The 12,416-nt window shown below is 38.5% G+C and overlaps 1 protein-coding gene across 5 annotated transcripts in view; it reads left to right on the forward strand.

Annotated features, from left to right (window-relative positions):
- Positions 1–12,416, forward strand: part of PTPRA (protein tyrosine phosphatase receptor type A) — a 161,221-nt gene that overhangs the window by 69,369 nt on the left and 79,436 nt on the right. The window contains exon 2 of one of the 5 annotated variants that reach the window (XM_047851908.1): positions 626–711. The exons of the other annotated variants lie outside the window; for them this stretch is intronic. The gene's annotated coding sequence lies outside the window, so the exon portion shown is untranslated. The remainder of the gene's footprint in view (positions 1–625; positions 712–12,416) is intronic. 5 annotated transcript variants of the gene reach the window in all.

Here is a 12,416-nt window from a genome sequence, read left to right on the forward strand (position 1 = left end):
GGGCCTTCCTTATCTCTGGCATCTTATTGTTAAGTCTTCAGTTCTATCCCCATGAAAGGCTTCCTGGACCCAGTTCCAACGTGTGTGTGTGTGTGTGTATGTGTAGGCTTTGCCACACCAACAAGCAATTCTTGGACACCAGTGTGTTCAAGAACTCAAATGCATTCTGACACTGTCTACTTGGAGATAGAATCAGATTCCACAGGTAAGGGGCTCAATCCCACAAGACCTCCCTCTACTTCAGATGACTGGCTGTCTACAAATTGGTGGTTCCAGTAACCCCCTCCAACTCAGGAGGCCAGCTGCAAGTCCAGGTTCTTACCTGTACTTCTGACCAACTGGCTATAAATCAAAGGTTCCCAGGACTATCTCCTTGGGTTCGATTAATTTGCTGTAAGAGCTCACAGAACTTAGGAAAACCTGTTTACTCACTAGATTTTTTATTTATTACAAAAGATATTAAAGGATACAAATCAACAGCCAGATGAAGAGATACATAGGCGAGGTCCTAAACAAGGGGCTTCTGTCTTTGTGGAACTTGGGGCTTGGCACAGTGGCAAATGGAAGTGTTCTAGTTTCCCAGTTTGGAAGCTTTCTGAACCCCCTTCTTTTTTGTTTTTTATAGAGACTTCATTACATGGGCACAATTGATTAACTCATTGGTCATTGGTGATTCATTCAACCTGTAGCCCCTCTTCCCAGGAAATCCAGGTGGGACTGAAAGTTCAAATCTTCTATTCGTGGTTGGTTCCCATGATAACCAGTCTCCATTCTTAGGTGCTTTGCAAAAGTCACCTTCATTAATATAAACCCAGTTGTGGTGAATAGGCTTATTATAAATAGTGAAACACACTTTTCATCTTTATGGCTCTGAACATTTTTGGGAACTGAGGGCAAGAGACCAAATATAACAAAAGATGCTCCCCTTGTCCCTGTCTGTCTCTCAGGACATTTTAAGGGTTTTGGGAGCTGTGAGCCAGGAGCTGTGACTAAAGATCAAATATATAACACAATGTGACATTAGTTTCAAGTGTACAACATTGAGATTCAACAAGTCTGTACATTTGTATATATTTCTTATAAATCACAGTGTCACGCCCTGTAAATTCTCTTATCAGATTCCTCTAGATATTCCTGCCCTGCCCTGAGGTCCTCCTGGTTTGTTGGCTAGGTGACTTCTGAAACCTTTGGTCAGAGCCGCCTTCTAACCTCAAACCACCCCAGTTGATCCTCATTCCTGGTGTCGTGGTTTCTAAAATCAAATTGTTCCAGTCAGTCTCCCTGTGCTTAAAGCCTTTGGTGGGTCTTGCGTGTGTTCCATGCAAGATCAGAACTTCTTATTGTGGCCTGGAAGCCCCTGTCTGATCTGATCACTGCTTCCTGTTACCTCACCACCTGCGTTACCTCCACACATCCTCACAGACCCCAGTCTTTCGTGTCCGTCATTTTCATGCTCATTTAATGCATGTTTATTGAGGTCCTGCTGGATGCCCTCACCCAGCTCTTTGCCATTCCTGGAACCAGATAGGCTTGTTCAGGCCTCCAAGTCCTCTCGCTTGAAAGACTGTTTCTGCCATTCTCTTGGCTCACTACTTACTCTTTATCCTCCTAAGTTCAGTTCAAGAATTACCTCCTCTGAAAATTCCTTCTGGTTCTGCAGTTTCACCACCTCACCTTAATGTTAATCAGCTAGCATTATTTATGGCAGGTGATGACTCAGGGTTTGAAGAAATAGTTTATTTGTGCCTCACAGCTGGCTAGGGAACTATATGGACGACAATGTTTTATCTAATCTTTCTGGTATTCCCAATGTTAGGTAAAGTGTGAAGGCAAGGACGTGAGCTTTGGAGTTTTAAATGCCCTGAGTTTGAATCCTAATAGCCACTCATTAGGTATGTGGCCTTGAAGAAATTCCTTAACCTGTGATCTTTAGATTCTTCATCTCTGGAGTGGAAGAACAGTATGTAACTCATTTTGAGGATTACATTGATTAAAGTATATAGATTGCCTAGTACTAGTGCTAAGCACCTATCAGGCAACCGTGGATTGTACTTGTAAAAGTAGTTTTTGTTCTTAATAATAAATGATATAATGTTGATTGAATGAACTGTTAGCTGAAGGAATTGAAACCTCCTTCTAGGTGCTTTTTTTTTTTCCAAAAAATTTTTTTTCTTTCTTAACGTTTATTTATTTTTGAGAGAGAAAGAGAGAGAGAGACACACAGCATGAGTTGGGGAGGGGTGGAGAGAAAGGGAGACCCAGAATCTGAAGCATGCTCCAGGCTCTGAGCTGTCAGCCCAGAGCCCAATGCGAGGCTCGAACCCACAAACTGGGAGATCCTGACCTGAGCTGAAGTCGGACACTTAACCAACTGATTCACCCAGGCAACCCTTAAAAAAAAAAAAGTTAACGTTTATTTGTTTTTGAGAGAGAGACAGAGACACAGCCTGAGTTGGGGAGGGGCGGAGAGAAAGGGGCTTCCCCCCACCCCACCCAGCCCAAATCAAGAACCTGAATAGTTCTAGGAGAAGGCCCAGGCAGAGTTTGACATTCTTAGCTGCCACTTTGTTTCTCCCACACCTGGGAGACATCCTCAGCAGGGCTGAGAATTGAATACTTACTTTTCTCACAGAGAGCTTCATCTCTGTGAAAAAGGTGAGTTTACTTAAAATCAAGGCTAGTACTTGAACGGTCATCTATATTGAATATCTGAAAATCAGTGATTGATTAATGTGAACACATTTAAGTCAGTCACTGCCCCATTACTTAGAAATCTATAAAATGGAAATAATCATCAATTAGTTTTCGTTGGTATTAGAAAGATTTATCTGTTTCTCCATTAGTCTTTACATTTTTAAAGGGTCAAATGGTAATAAGATTTGTAAAGAGAAGTCAGATAGTCCTGGACTTGAATTCTGCTTCCACAATTTACCAGCTATGTGATCGTCTCTCAATTTCTTTAGCTGCAAAATGAGAGTTAAAAAGAGTATGTAACTGGTAGAGTTGCTGTGAGATTTAACTGAGATAAAATGCCAAATATTGAGATAATTTGTACCTGATGCTTCATCATATTTTATCAGTACTAATGTATTGAATATTGAATGCATAACTTTGAATAGGTGTACTCTTAATAGAAGCTATCACAACCAAAGTCTACACTCTGGGCAGATTGGTCAAACTCTCCTTTGCTAGTGGGGGCTTCACAATATTGATTCCTGAAACATTTTTTCTCTAGCAAGTGAAGGCAGCCTTGTACTTGCTGGCAAAGGGGCTGAGAAAAATACATTCCAGAGCACTTTATCATTCCTAGGTGATCACAAGTCATAACATTTAAGAGTTGGTTTTCTTATTCCTTATAACTAGCTGTATGTATCAGGATTGGGGTTGGTTGTATATATCAGAAAATAAAATAGGTTTCTTTCTTTCTCATATATATGAAATCTGAAAGTAAGCAGGTCTGGTATGGCCCGTTGGTCAGTGTCATCGGAGAACTCAGTTTCTTTCTAACTCTCTATTCTATTTTATGTCACTTCAGGGTCCATAATGGCTGCTGGGGCTCCAATCATCACATCTAAATTCCACATTATAGGAGAGAGGACAGGAGAAAAAAACTTCCTCTTAAAACCACCTTCCTAGAAATCTCATCATACACTGTAGCTTATAATTTCTTGGCTAGAATTGAATCACTTGTCCACAACTAGCTCAGGAAGGGGGCGTGTTCTCCTTACTATTACCACCAGTTTTCACCCTTCTTCCTCTTAAATGAAGATGGCATGTCTCTCAGGACCTCTCAGGGTCCACTGACAGGGAGTGTATGTTTGATTAAGAACTATTTCTTTTTGGCCTGAAGCCAAAGGAATCATTCTCTAGCGGATACTCAGTATGACTGTAATGATACAGGTTGTATATTTCAAATAATTTACCCCTGAAATGCATGTAAGCATCCATAATCGCTTGCTTATAAAGTTAAAATCCAAGATTTCTGTAGTTCAAGGGAACTACCCCTGCTTCCAAAGGTGCACAACACAGTAAGTTGCAGTAACGCCTTTATCAGCGTCATAGGGTTGGGGAGGATTAAGTGAGAGGAGGCATACAAAGTGCTCAGTGCAGATGGGGCTTTGAGACAGGACGGCAAGTGTGAGTGATTTAACAGTTAGTGGACACTGCCCACTGTCCCCACCACTGAGTGTACAGCCTCCACATGTATCCCTAGAGAATGTCTCAGGTCTACACTGAATTCAGATTTTAAGAACATTTAGAAAATGTTGTTAGACCCTCATATATCAGGAAAACGATAGTTACAATTTTTCAGAACTTCTTTGTCATATATCCTAGAGCTTTTAAGTATTGCCAGTGGCATCTTGGTTTTCCTCTGTTACTTGAATGTTAAACTTTCCAACACTCTAATGCATATGCAATGGAACTGATTTTTTTTTTTTTAACTAAGAAATGCTTTTGTAATGAAATAAGGACTGTATATTGGCCCTTTTTCTGGGTGTGGTAGAGTAGGAGAGAAAACAGAATGTGTGTGCCATTGTGTCTAATAAATTAGGGAACTGCCTAGAGTTCATGACTCATCTCCCAAAGCCTCCCTGCTCAGTTATTCTGTAACTCACAGTTAACCAAAGGATTATGGTTCACAAATGCTTTTTGAAAAATGAACAAGGTATAGATTTGAGTTTCTTCCTTATTTTGCCTTTCCTGAAATATGTAATTCTGTCTTTACTCAGCTAGTCTTGTCTAATCAAAAATGATATGTGGGATAGCAGAAGAAATCATATACAGCTAACTCTTCCTTAACAAGGCATGTATCCCTTGGATAAATGCCTAGTAGTGCAATTGCTGGGTCGTAGGGTAGATCTATTTTTAATTTTTTGAGGAACCTCCATACTGTTTTCCAGAGTGGCTGCACCAGTTTGCATTCCCACCAGCAGTGCAAAAGAGATCCTCTCTCTCCGCATCCTCGCCAACATCTGTTGTTGCCTGCGTTGTTAATGTTAGCCATTCTGACAGGTGTGAGGTGGTATCTCATTGTGGTTTTGATTTGTTATTTCCCTGATGCTGAGTGATGTTGAGCATGTTTTCATGTGTTGGTTGGCCATCTGGATGTCTTCTTTGGAGAAGTGTCTATTCATGTCTTCTGTCCATTTCTTCACTGGATTATTTGTTTTTCGGGTGTTGAGTTAGGTAAGTTCTTTGTAGATTTTAGAAATGAACCCTTTATCTGATATGTCATTTGCAAATATCTTCTCCCATTCCATCGATTGCCTTTTAGTTTTGTTGATTGTCTCCTTCACCGTGCAGAAGCTTTTTATCTGATGAGGTCCCAATAGTTCATTTTTGCTTTTGTTTCCCTTGCCTCCGGAGACATGTTGACTAAGAAATTGCTGCGGCCAAGATCAAAGAGGTTTTTGCCTGCTTTCTCCTGGAGGATTTTGATGGTTTCCTGTCTTTCATTTAGGTCTTTCATCCATTTTGAGTTTATTTTTGTGTAGGGTGTAAAAAAATGGTCCAGGTTCATTCTTCTGCATGTCGCTGTCCAGTTTTCCCAGCACCACTTGCTGAAGAGACTGTCTTTATTCCATTGGATATTCTTTCCTGCTTTGTCAAAGATTAGTTGGCCATACATTTGTAGGTCCATTTCTGGGTTCTCTATTCTGTTCCATTGATCTGAGTGTCTGTTTTTGTGCCAGTACCATACTGTCTTGATGATTATAGCTTTGTAGTGTAGCTTGAAGTCTGGGATTGTGATGCCTCCTGCTTTGGTTTTCTTTTTCAAGATCGCTTTGGCTATTCAGGGTCTTTTCTGATTCCATACAAATTTTAGTATTATTTGTTCTAGCTCTGTGAAGAATGCTGATGTTACTTTGATAGGGATTGCATTGAATATGTAGATTGCTTTGGGTAGTATCGACATTTTAACAATATTTGTTCTTCCTATCTAGGAGCATGGAATCTTTTTCCGTTTTTTTGTGTCTTCTTCAATTTCTTTCATAAGCTTTCTATAGTTTTCAGTGTATAGATTTCTTACCTCTTTGGTTAGATTTATTCCTAAGTATTTTATGGTTTTTGGTGTAATTGTAAATGGGATCGATTCCTTGATTTCTCTTTCTGTTGCTTCATTGTTGATGTATAGGAATGCAACCGATTTCTGTGTATTGATTTTATATCCTGCAACTTTGCTGAATTCATGAATCAGTTCTAGCAGTTTTTTGGTGGAATCTTTTGGGTTTTCCATATAGAATATCATGTCATCTGTGAAGAGTGAAAGTTTGACCTCCCCCTGGCTGATTTGGATGCCATTCCCATAATATATACTTTAAATATCTCATAATTTTATATATCAATTATACCTCAATAAAGCCAAAATTAAAAGATTCCTTTCACAATGGCAGCGTAATATAATCAGGAATTAATGCAAGAAGACATGAATAGGACAAAAAAAATGAGTAAATACAGTAACACCTTGAGGAACATTTTCTGAAAAAGTAAATGGAGGGGCACCAGGGTGGCTTAGTTGGTTGAGTGTCCGACTTGATTTCAGCTAAGGTCATTATCTCATGGTCGTGTCAGGCTCTGTGCTGAGCATAGAGCCTGCTTGAGATTGTCTCTCTCCCTCTCTCTGTCTCTGCTCCTGCCCCACACACCCTCTCTGTCTTTCCCCCTCTCTCAAAATATGTAAACATTTAAAAAAATCATAAGTTGGGAGAATACTGTGTCCCAGGATTATAAAATTCAGTACCATAAAATGCCATTTCTCTCTGATCTGTTTATTTTATCAGTCTTTTATTATAAAAATGTTCAAATATAGAGAAAAATTGAGACCATTTTTTACCCACCCCCACTACATAGACCCAACAATGAGCATTTTATTATACTTGTTTTATCAAATTATTTGTCCATCTATCTGCCATTCCTCTGTTCATTCATATTCATTCATCATTCATATTGTTTTTAATGTATTTCAAAGTAAATTGCTTATATCAGAATACTTCTTCCCAAATACTTAAGCATGCATATCATTTATATTTGTTTATGGGTGGAATTGTCTTCAGAGGTGAAATTTAGGTGCAAATGTACAAATGTATTTCCCTATCAAAATACAGAGTATCATGCTAAGCAAAATAAGTCCCTCAGAGAAAGAGAAGTCATATGATTTCACTTAACGTGTGGAATTTAAGAAACTCACCACATAAACATAGGGAGAGGGAAGGAAAAATAAGATAAAAACAGAAATGGAGGCAAACCATTAGAGACTCTTAAATACAGAAAACAAACTGAGGGTTGCTGGAGGGGTATTGGGTGGGGGGATGGGCTAAATGGGTGATGGGCATTAAAGAGGACACTTGTTGGGATGAGCATGGGTGTTCTATGTAAGTGGTTGAATCACTAAATCCTACCCCTGAAACCATTATTGTACTGTAAGTTAACTAATTTGGATTTAAATTTTAAAAAGAAAATAGTTTTTCTCTTGTCCAGGGAGATACACTTATATTTTTTTCCAGTAAATCTTTCATCTCTTTCATAGGCAAATATTGTTCTGATTTTTTTCCCACCATAAGTTAGTTTTTTAATCTTTTATTTTAAATTTTCTTTTAATTTCAATTATTTATTTTTTTAGTCATCTCTCTGCCTAATTGTGGGGCTCAAACTCACGACCCCAAGATCAAGAGTCACATGCTTTACTGACTGAGCCAGCCAGGTGCCCCTCCACTATAGATTAGTTTTGCTTGTTCTAGAACTTCACATGTATGGAATCATATGTTTTATGCTCTTTTATGTAAGGCTTTTTTCACTCAGCATGATGTATTTTAGATTCATTCATGTTGTAATATCAGTAATTCTTTCCTTTCATTGCTGAGTAATATTCCATTGTGAGAACATACCACTGTTTATATAATTTCTTATTGATGGTTACCTGGATTGTTTTCAGTTTTCTGTTATTATGAATATTCTTGTACTAGTCTTTTTGTGCTCATATGTTTATATTTCTCTTGGGTAAATGTATAGGAATGGAATTACTGGATCACGAAGTAGGTATGTATTTGGTTTTATAAGAAGCTGGTACCTGCAGGGGTACCTGAAGCTGTCATACAAACTAATTTTTAAAATAAAATGAAAATACAGGGCACCTGGGTGGCTCTGTCGGTTAAGTGTCCGTCCAACTCTTGATTTCGGCTCAGGTCATGATCTCACGATTTGTGAGATAAAGTCCTGTGTTGGGCTCTGCGACGACAGCATGGAGCCTGCTTAGGATTCTCTCTCTACCTCTCTCTCTGCCCCTCCTCCACTTGTGCATGCCTGTATGTGTGTGTATACTTGCTCTCTCTCAAAATAAACATTTAAAAATAAAATAAAAATTTCACAAATAGTAGCCCATCCTAAAAAACATTCTGTGAAAGGCAAAACCATTCCTACTATTAGAATGTGTGCACTGGGTTCCTGGCATTGTGCAGACTACAGCTGGCAGTTCTGGTTTCCGTCTGACATTTCATAGTACATATTTCCTTTGGATTCAAACTACTTAACCATTCATCTGTATTCGTAACCATTCATCTGTATCTGTATTCATCAAAGGCTAGACCTTCATCATAGAACCAGCTTTTAAAATCAATTCGGAGAGAGAGGTGTGGGGAAGAGATAAATTTGAGAGCGTATGGGGTGTCAGTAAATCAGATATGATAGAAGAAGGTTGAGGGATTTAACAACAAAGAGGTTGTGTGTGTATGTGAGAGAGAATGAGAGGGGCAGGGGAGGGAGAGAGAAATACCAATGGTTCCCCTCCCCCATGAATTTTAATTTTTGCAAAGTTTATTTTTAAGATAGCCAAAAGGTGTCCTGAAATAAAATGATCTCCAGAGAGCCTCCTCATTCTGTTCAAAACCAAAAGGTGTCCTGTATATTGAAATAAAATGATCTCCAGAGAGCTGCCTCATTCTGTTTAACAGGCTTCATAGTATTCCATTTTATGAATAGGCCATCATTTATTTAATTATATTTCCCTCTCCTGTTGGTAAACATTTAGGGTATTTCCAATATTTTTCTGTTGCAAACAGTGCTGCATTGAATATCCTTGTACATAGGGCATTTTTAAAGTATGGGTATATATATCTGTAAAATTCTCAATTGGAATTATGTCAAAGGGATTGTGCTTTTGCAATTCTGCTAAATATTTACAATCATATGAGAGTACCTTTTTTCTCAAATCTTTGCCCCAGTACATTGTTGTTAAGTTTTTTATATTTGCCTATCTGATAAGCAAACACTGATATCATGGTGTAGCCTTAATTTGGCTTTCTCTAATCATGAGTTGAGTTTAAGCATTTTTTTATATATGTAAGAGAACGGTTTCCTTTTCTGTGAATTGTCAGTTTCATATCTTTGCCCATTTTTCTTTTGGATTGGTGGTTCCCTTTTATTAATATGTAGGAATCCTTTATATATTAGGGAAATAAGACCTTTGTGAATGAGTTGGAAATATTTTTGAAGAGCTCATTGTTTAAAAATATAGAAGTAGTTGTTTTAGTGGAATGGTGGAAAAAGAAGCCAGATTGCCATGGAGACAACTCTTCCTAGAAATTTGGCTGCAAAGTAGAGTAGAGAGAATGCTAGCTGAAGGATTGATGTAGAGTCAAGAGTTCTCCCTTTCCTTTAAATTCTTATGTCTAAATGCTGTTATAAGTTAAAGCGTGGAGGTGGTGGTAGGGGATCTACGGGACAGGATTCCTAATGAATTGAGATTTTTAGGAGGAACTGTAGATGAGGAGGAAATGTGTAGATATGTTGACTGGGAATTAAGGGTGTCATGCAGTCCAGTGGCTTCTATTTTCTCAAGTGAAGGCAAAGCCAACAGCCAAGAGTGTGGGAGGAGGTGGTTGGAGAGGAGAGGAGGTTCTTTGAAATCACTGCTATGGAGAATTGGAGAGAGCTGAGGAGGGAAATATAGAAACATTGCAGAAATTGTTTGGAGTTCCATCGAAGCAGAAGTAGTATCAGCCTTATGGCTTGTTTGGTTTTCTTAAGCAGCATTTGGCAGTCCCAAATGTGGGGCTGTTGGTTGGATTAGTTTAGGATTGGACTGTTTTTGTTTTTCCCCATGTAAGTAGAATAGAACAGGGGTAGCAAAAGAATTTAGGATGTTAGCAAGGTAGTGATGGAATTGACACCAAGCTTTCTTGGGTAGAGAAGGAAATAGGACATAAATACTAGATAGAAAATTAGAGAGAGGTTCAAGGGACCGGAAGCCTAGGTGAGGTCAGAGAACAGGTGTAGACATAAAAGAGAGGGAACTGTAAGGAATAGAGAGTGTGGTGGAGAGTGGGAAGGTAAGCCTCAGTCTGAGTTTTTCCTGGTGATGACAGAACCATTGTCAAGGCTGGCCCAAGTGGAGTAGAGATGTAAGGTTCTTGGAGTTGAGGAAGTCCAGTAATTCATAGGCTGGCCCGGATGTGAATTGTGGTGGCTGTCATCTGTGAGGATGTTGAACCATCTTCCAGGAGAATATCAGGACTGGGGGATGGGAAGAAAATTGTGAGCCACATTGCAGTCTCTTCAGTGATAAGGGAGCGCTAGCAAATTATTAGGCAAAAAAGCCCTCAAGAATGGGGACCATTAGAACAGGTTCTAGGAAGAATGGTTTGCATATGAGATCCTTGAGTGAGGAAACCTCAGCTCTCCTTGGTGACATGTAGCTCTGGGATACTTGGAATAGATTTGGAGACCGGAAGAGGAAGGAAGGAAGCAAGCACAGGTATGCATGCAGTTTAGTCTGGGAGGCAGGAAGTCACAGGAATTTGCCAGAGAGACTTTATGATATAAATTTATAATATATTATAAAGTCTCTCTCTGAGAAGAATGAGGCCTTGACTGTGGTTTTCCTGGTTGTGGTCTGTAGCTACACCTTGTTACTGACATGGATCTTTTTACCTTAACACACCTCTCACGGCCTAGTTTACACGCACAGATCCTCTCCAACTTGCCATTCACTGTGCACTTCTTTTCCCTTGCTGCCTTTCACATGAAGTACTGTCTTTCTTCTGCAGTTTTCTTCTTTTTGATTCATATATTCATGCTCTGTAGTGAAATCTGATTTCTTTTTAAGTTAATTTGATTGGTTATTTTTTAAATTTTTATTTATGTTAGAGAGAGCATGCGTGCACTTGCGTGCAAGTAGAGGGGCAGAGAGAGGGGTACAGGATATCAATGCTGATAGTGAACCCGGTAAGTACAATACAAAGAAGAAAATAAAAATCATAAAGTGCCATGCTAAATGTTTATAGATTTTCCCTTCCAGTTTTATTTTCATGCATATACTTTCATACACATACATGAATCTAGTTAAGATCATATGGTATATTCAGTTTTGATCTGTTTTTTTAAGCTTAAAAAATGAAGGTCTTGTTCCATTTTCTTAAATTCTTTGAATTGTAACAGTATATCATCTTGAATAGCAGCAACATAGTACTTATTTCAGCTTTTTCCTATTTTCCCTGCTGTTGGATATTTGGGTTGTTTCTACTTTTCCATTTAATGAATATCTCTGTATCATTTTCACCTGAGTTTCAGATAATTTACTTTTACTTAGAATAGAGCCTTGGAAGTGGGTCACAGAACAATATGGACACATTTAAGATCCTTGTATAATCTTTCTGGGAAGGCATTTGTTGTTACAGGCTAATGGCCATTCCGACCAGTGTCTGATTCCTTTTCATGAGACTCTTGCTAGCATTGAATACTTCATATCATTGATCATTTCTGATTTGGAAGGTAGAAATATTATCTCGTTATTATATTCCTTTGATTAATGGGGATGGTTAGCACTTTTTAATGTATTTTCTTAGCTGTTTTTCTCTTCTGTAAATTACCTGTTTAGGATTTTTAGGGTTTTCAAAATTGAGGTCTCCGTGTTTTCCATATTGATATGACTTCTTATTTTAATGCTTTGTCTTATTGGTGGCAATTTTCCTAGTTTATTTCCCTTAAAAAAATAGACTTTATTTTTTAGAGTAGTTTTGGGTTCATGGTAAAATTGAGCAGAAATTAGAGTTTCCCAATACTCCCTGCCCCCATACATGCACAACCTCCCACACTCGTCATCCTGCACCACATGGTACGTTTATTACAGCAAATGAATCTGCATTGACACATCATTATCATCTCGTTTACATTAGGATTTACTTGGTGTTGTGCATTCTGTAGGTTTGGACAAATATATAATGACATGTATTTACCATTGTATTATTATACAGAATAGTTTTACTTGAAATCCTCTGTGCTCTGCCTTTTCATTCCCTCCCTCCTTCCTAGCTCCACAGCCACTAATCTTTTTACTGTCTCCAGGGCCTTGCCTTTTTAAGAATTATGTCCTATAGTTGGAATCATACAGTATGTAGCTTTTCCAAATTGCTTTCTTTCAC

Source organism: Prionailurus viverrinus, chromosome A3 (genome assembly GCF_022837055.1).
Source record: "Prionailurus viverrinus isolate Anna chromosome A3, UM_Priviv_1.0, whole genome shotgun sequence".
Lineage (NCBI taxonomy): Eukaryota > Metazoa > Chordata > Mammalia > Carnivora > Felidae > Prionailurus > Prionailurus viverrinus.